Here is a 7,642-nt window from a genome sequence, read left to right as displayed (position 1 = left end):
GAAAGAGTATAAATGAACACAGGACTTCCCTTCAGCACCTGAATGGACATGCGGTTGACATGGCACACAAGCACAATGATAACACCACGCAGCCACAATAACCTCTGCTCACGGACACAATCTCAGCTGAGCCCTGCCCACAGAGCTCACCACAGACATACTGTGACGGATTAGAAGTGCTTGAAGTTTCAGCACCCAAGGATGACTCTCTGGAAAACAGCCAGGAAAACCAGGACAACACATCACAGCCTCCAGTAACACCAGAGCAACAGCCACTCTTCAACAGACACGTTATTCCTTTCTCCAGCTTCCCCACTTCTGAGCTTCTCCGAGAAATTGGAGGAACTGCTGTATGCTGGAACTAAACTATCCCACTCTTTTGCTGTGAGCCCCCAGATATCAACCAAAACGGGATGAAAACCTGCGGGCCCAGCTCGTCCTGCAAGAGCTCTTCGGCCTCTGCCACAACGCCAGGTTCCACACCCTCCTCCATCTGCTCTAGGTGAACCAAAAACAACTGATACCAGCACTCAGAGATATGTGTCGGGTCCCCGCTATGATAACAGTAACTTTCTCAAATGTTTACAGAACAAGCTGGAAGCCAGTTCCTGTATCTTTCTCTATTTCTGTTATGTTACATGCTAGAAAGTCTTCTCGAGCCGTACAGCAAACCAATCTAATCTGCTGCCTGTTCCATGTCAAACTAAGATTGCTGTGGAAAAAAAAACTGTCAAGTTAACACGTTGTGTCAGGTATGTCAGAGAGAGGACCCAAATGCGATATGCAGCAATATACAGTCTTTAATGAAATCAGGAAGCTGTCCACAGGTAAATCAGTAAAGAACAGAGATCTTCAGATGATATGAAATGTAGAACATAAACTGCCAGCAGACTGGACTTGTAATGATGCAATGTAAATCCTCCTCTTGGACAGCGTAACGCAGGAAGCGGGAAGAGAACTGCTGGCTTCAGTTCTCACGGGAGATCAGAGGATAGAGGGTGGCTGGATACTGGCGCTGGTCTGGATCTCTGCAACAGGTTTAGCTGGATAGAGTTCAGAGTGCGAGCAACAGCATTCACATTCATACCTGCAGCTGATTATCATCCAGCAAGAAAACAGACAAGACTGGACAGGACAGGTACGAGAGGTAAGAGCGCTGAGATCTTTCATGTAGATAACATAGAATAATCTAGTGATGAGACAGGGGAAAAGAGGAGTAGAAGAAGCAAACACAATTAGAAGGAAAGGGAGAACAGGTATAGAAAAAAATTGCGCGATTGCAGGGGTAGAGTAGGAACAGCTGAGAGTGATGAGTGCGTGGAATGAGTGTGTGCGTAAAGAGCGGTGAGTGGGTGTGTGAGTGTGTGACCAAAAGGGGGAGACAGAGAAAAGAGAAAGATGCCAGGATCATGACACGTTGAACATCCGATCACTTAAAAATAAATCACTTCTAGTCAACGACTTAACCGCAAACAACATGGATTTATTTATACCTATTGAAGCTATATCTGTGTCTGTCAAGAAGAGATGCTTAAATGAGAACACTAGTGGGCTATTTATAAATGCCATATCTTTAACACCAAGCATATCTGCGGACTTGATTCTCTCCTCAAGTCCTTTAACTCAAAAGTACAGAGTGTAATTGATGATATTGCTCCTGTGAAAGTCAGGAAGAAGAGTGGCAGACAAAAAGCACCTTGGAGAAACTCAACAGCAGTGCAAAATATGAAAAGACAATGCAGAAAATCTGAGCGCATGTGGCAGAAGACAAAACAACATCTATAAAGACAGCCTTCATAGCTTTCAATGTGGAACTAGGCAAAGCTAGACAGAATTTCTTCTCAAATATTATAAACAGAAACATAAATAACACACACACACACTCTTTTTGCTACTGTAGAGAGTCGAACAAACCCCCCAAGCCAGATTCCCAGTGAAATGCTCTCAGACAGCAAATGCAGTGAGTTTGCTTCCTTCTTCTCTAAGGAAAGGAGATCAGTATATCCTCGTGTGGCACGGAGGTCAGACAGATCAGACCACATCCACAGAAAGTTACTGTGTCTGATTTAGAAGAAATTAATGGTAAAATTTTGGAAGAAACAGTACAGCACCTTAAAACATCAACCTGCACCCTTGACACACACCCCACTTCCTTTTTCTAAAGAGTGTTAAACTGCTTAGAAGCAGATCTCCCCATAATTCTCCATATCCGAGCATCAATAGTCTCATCCCTCTCGAATATTCTCTCAACTATCATGACATCGAACAAGCCATAACCATGATTAAAATAGCTGGACGAGGCGCATGGCTTGCAAAAGTAGATATCTCCTCTGCTTTCAAAGTAATGCCAATCCACCCTGATTCGTGGCACTTATTCGGTGTAAACTGGCGGAAAAAGTTTTATTTCGCCGTGCGCCTAACTTTCGTCTGCAAAAGCAGCCCGAAAATCTTTGACACTCTCTCTGAAGCTATATGTTGGATTCTTTCCAATAATTATGCAATTCCTCATCTTCTCCATCTGCTCGACGATTTCCTAATAATTTCACCATACGACGCCATCCCCGAGGCTCACCTCCTCACAGTGCTAAAAGTTTTTGCCGAGCTAGGGATTCCGTTAGCCCAGGAGAAAACATCGGGTCCAACTACATCCATCGAGTTCCTAGGCATCAATCTGGACTCAGTTAAATTCCAGGCCTCACTGCTTAAGGAAAAAATCGATCGTATCCTCTTAATCGCATCCAATTTTACAGACAGCACAGATTGTTCAAAACGCGAACTTCTCTCGCTGCTGGGCCACCTAAATTATGCCATACGCATTATTCCACAGGGCCGCCCCTTTATCGCGCATCTTCTCGCCCTTCATCCGTTCATGCTCTGGAAGATCGGATCATCCTTTCTGATGAGTCCAAAAATGAGCTAAAATTATGGATTAATTTCCTTAACCAGTGGAACAGCTTAACTTTTTTTTACGACGACTTTATCTCTCTCCCCCTCGATATCAAACTGTTTACAGATGCAGCTCCCTCGATCGGCTTCGGCGGCTATAACCAAGGACGCTGGTTCATGTCTCCCTGGCCCCCTCAGCTCCTAGACACACCCCAGCCTCTAAATAATTTCTTCTAAATGTATTCAAAATGACGTAAGTAAGCACCTTCTTTAATATAAAAAAATAACTGAATGTCGAACAATCTGATGATCATGCCGGTCATAAAAAGAAAATGGTTTCACGCAGAAATGGAAAAGGGTTTGAGAATCTAGGAGTTAATTTAGTGAACTTCACAACGTAATTTAGGGAGGGGTGAACCTATCTAATCTTTCAATTAACTGCCGGAGCATAGGCTATAAGCAGCCGCTCACCTTAATGAAGATGAAAATGAAAATTATGTCATCATTTACTCGCTCTCAAGTTGTTTTAAATCTGAATGAGTTTCTTCTGTTGAACATAAAAAATTGTTTTGAAGAATATAGGTAACCAGACAGTTGCTGGTCCCCAGGGACTTCCATAGTATATATTTCCTACCATGGAAGTCAGTGGGGACCAGAAACTTTATGGTTAGCCACATTCTTCAAAATATCTTATTTTGTGTTCAGCAGAAGAAAGAAATTGATAAATGGAGAGTGAGTAAATATTGACAGAATGTTCATTTTTGGGTGAACTATCCCTTTAAGAACAAGCGGCAACATGTTTATTATTAGGCTACTTAAAGACTTTAACCCTTATGTGCTGTTGGGGATGTTTTCATCCACTATGGGGTATTTTTGAGTCTAAATTTGGCCATAACTTTTTCTGTGTTTCAGCAAATGGAATGATTTTTGGTGACAAATCTTATTTTGACACATATTTTGGGAAAATGCTTTGAAATTTTTCAAAAACTCAACAGTACACTGTGGGCAAATTTACTACCCTTTCGTTATGTTCGTGGCTGAAAACAGCCACTACTTTAAACTGCTGTAAAAATGTATCAGATAAATATTTTTTTCACATTTTTTTGCATGAATCTATTAATCAACCTCAGTCCTGCTCAAAAATACTAAATGTTTAAAAAAAATTCAGGATTTTAACTCTTTAATTGCCAAATTCGTAAATGATGTCACTGATTTGGGAAAAAACACACACAAAATGACTCATTTTCAATATAAAATGTGATTGTGGACTGGATTTTTTTTTACCTTTTATCACAGTCTTGGACATGTCAAAGATTAGAAACAACATTGGTTTTGATGCATTGTTAGTTTTTGTGCTGCATCAGATTTTAACTTTTTCTCCCTCATTTACTGTTCGTGGCTGTTTTTGCCCCATTGACTTCCATTATAACCACATTTTTTGATTGCAAAGTCATGACACCATATAATCATGCATTTTTGATTGTTGGTGGTTTTCCCTGTTGGGAAGAGGTAAAATTTGTAATTTTTACTGTTGATAACCAGGTGGAACCATTAACCCTTTAGATAGGCCTGTGCAAAAAAAAAAGCTTAGTTTCTGGCTTTTACATGGAGTTATATGGAGTATAATAGCATAAAGTGTGTGTTTGTGTGTGTGTGTGTGTGTGTGTGTGTGTGTGTGTGTGTGTGTGTGTGTGTGTGTGTGTGTACTCACCTTGATGCATCTGAGAAAATCAAAATATGCACCTCAGCTCTCAGAACTACATGGAGTAAACAAAAAAAAAGTAAGTGTATTTATGCATCTGCTGCCTTTTGATGGTGAGAAATGCAGACTAAACAAAAACAAAGCAAGTGGATTTAAACGCGTGCATGCAAGCCTGCTGGTCATTTGATGGTGAGAAGAGCAGCAAGCAACATGAGAAAGGGCTTGACTTGTAGTGAAGTTTTAGAGATGATTATGCAGCCTGACCCCTCCAGCGAGCTGCAGGATGTATCGTCTTCTCCCTCTGACACCACAGACTCAGGAGAGTCAGATCCTGATTTGGATGTGGCACCCTCATCATCCTCTCTAGCTTCCACTGAAGGCGAGGAGGATTCGGAGGATCCTGGATCTGGGTGGATTGGGAGAAACGGCGAAGTGTGGTTTTCCACCAACGCGGAGACAACTCTCTTTCTTCAGCCTGCCAGAGGCGTGACTCCAGGGCCGACGCGCTATGCCTTCGCAAGGGTCCAGAACATGGATTCCGTGTTCAATCTGTTTTTTACGGAGGAGATGATTGACCTCATTGTCAGCATGACTTGCGTCAACACATACATGTTTGTACAGTCATACAAACATGTATGACTATGCCTTGTGATGGCATAGCGCGTCGGCCCTGGAGTCACGCCTCTGGCAGGCTGAAGAAAGGGAGTTGTCTCCGCGTTGGTGGAAAACCACACTTCGCCGTTTCTCCCAATCCACCCAGATCCAGGATCCTCCGAATCCTCCTCGCCTTCAGTGGAAGCTAGAGAGGATGATGAGGGTGCCACATCCAAATCAGGATCTGACTCTCCTGAGTCTGTGGTGTCAGAGGGAGAAGACGATACATCCTGCAGCTCGCTGGAGGGGTCAGGCTGCATAATCATCTCTAAAACTTCACTACAAGTCAAGCCCTTTCTCATGTTGCTTGCTGCTCTTCTCACCATCAAATGACCAGCAGGCTTGCATGCACGCGTTTAAATCCACTTGCTTTGTTTTTGTTTAGTCTGCATTTCTCACCATCAAAAGGCAGCAGATGCATAAATACACTTACTTTGTTTTTGTTTACTCCATGTAGTTCTGAGAGCTGAGGTGCATATTTTGATTTTCTCAGATGCATCAAGGTGAGTTCACACACACACACACACACACACACACACACACACACACACACACACACACACACACACACAAACACACACTTTATTATGCTATTATACTCCTTATAAACTCCATATAACTCCATGTAAAAGCCAGAAACTAAGCTTTTTTTTGCACAGGCCTATCTAAAGGGTTAATGGTTCCACCTGGTTATCAACAGTAAAAATTACAAATTTTACCTCTTCCCAACAGGGAAAACCACCAACAATCAAAAATGCATGATTATATGGTGTCATGGCTTTGCAATCAAAAAATGTGGTTATAATGGAAGTCAATGGGGCAAAAACAGCCACGAACAGTAAATGAGGGAGAAAAAGTTAAAATCTGATGCTGCACAAAAACTAACAATGCATCAAAACCAATGTTGTTTCTAATCTTTGACATGTCCAAGACTGTGATAAAAGGTAAAAAAAAATCCAGTCCACAATAACATTTTATATTGAAAATGAGTCATTTTGTGTGTGTTTTTTCCCAAATCAGTGACATCATTTACGAATTTGGCAATTAAAGAGTTAAAATCCTGAATTTTTTTTAAACATTTAGTATTTTTGAGCAGGACTGAGGTTGATTAATAGATTTATGCAAAAAAAATTGAAAAAAATATTTATCTGATACATTTTTACAGCAGTTTAAAGTAGTGGCTGTTTTCAGCCACGAACATAACGAAAGGTTGTAAATTTGAACAATGCACAAGGGTTAAGACAGTCTAGGTTACAACTGTAACCTCTGTTCCCTGGGAACGAGACACAGCGTTGATTGACGCTAAGGGGGAACGCCTCAGGCGTGATGAATTTTTACCTTACAATATTAGACATTGACATGACCGTGAGTGGCCAGGTCGTCCCGCTTGCCTGGCCATGGATGCGTATCTCAGTGGTATGCAGGTCCTAAATGCCACTGAGCGCACCTTCGCCTCTCTGAACTTTCCAACCACCGCCATGGAGGTGCCAAAAAGTTCAGAGGGTGAGACCGGCGAATCGAGGAGAAAGCCCTTCTCTTTCTCCCCAATGTCGGCCAGGTTAAACCACAGATGTCTCTCCATGGCCACCATGGCCGCCATCAACCGGCCGATCGCAGCAGCAGTTTGTTTAGTGGCCCGGAGAGCAAGATCACTGGTGTGGCACAGCTCAGCAACTGCCTCAGGGGACATCCCTGCCCCCTGGTCGAGATCCCCCAGCAGATCAGCCTGGTAAGCCTGCAACACCGCCATGGTGTGCAGGGCAGCACCGGCCTGACCCGCTGCCGTGTATGCTCTGCCATTCAAACGAGATGTTGCTTTAAGCGGTTTGGATGGCAGGGTTGGAGCTCTCAGTGTCGATGCCCGTCCAGACGCAAGATAGTTCACGAAGGTCTTGTCGATGGGTGGCATCGATACATACCCATGTTCCTCTATCCCCTCAACATCAGCGAAACTAGCCCGCTGATGTTGATGGATATGGGATGAATATGGGTTCTTCCATGCCCTCTCGATCTCCGACTGGAGATCAGGAAGGAATGGAAGGCTCACCTGAGCTGGTGGCTTATGGCCAGGGAGAAACCGATCGTCAAGCCTTCCGCGAGCGACCTCTCCCCTAACGTGCTGCCAAGGCAACCGAAGCCTGCCCGCAGCGTGATCCATCACATCCACCAGGGTAATCCCCCTCTCAAATCGATCAGCGAGCTCCATCTGGGAACCCCATGATGCTCGTTGTTGCTCTGCCTCAGCACGAGGGGGACCCGAACCACGAGGCCCATACGCTGAGCCCTCTTCGCTCGAGAGTGGAGCGTTTTCAAAGGACTGCCCAGGGGCCCCCACAAAACTCAGCAGTTATACTATATAGGCCCCTGTTGTATGAATAATTCTAATATTTATATTAGTCG

The sequence above is a fragment of the Squalius cephalus genome (genome assembly GCF_949319135.1).
Source record: "Squalius cephalus genome assembly, chromosome: 8".
NCBI classification, from domain to species: Eukaryota; Metazoa; Chordata; class Actinopteri; order Cypriniformes; family Leuciscidae; genus Squalius; species Squalius cephalus.
Note: the sequence above shows the minus strand (reverse complement) of the source record.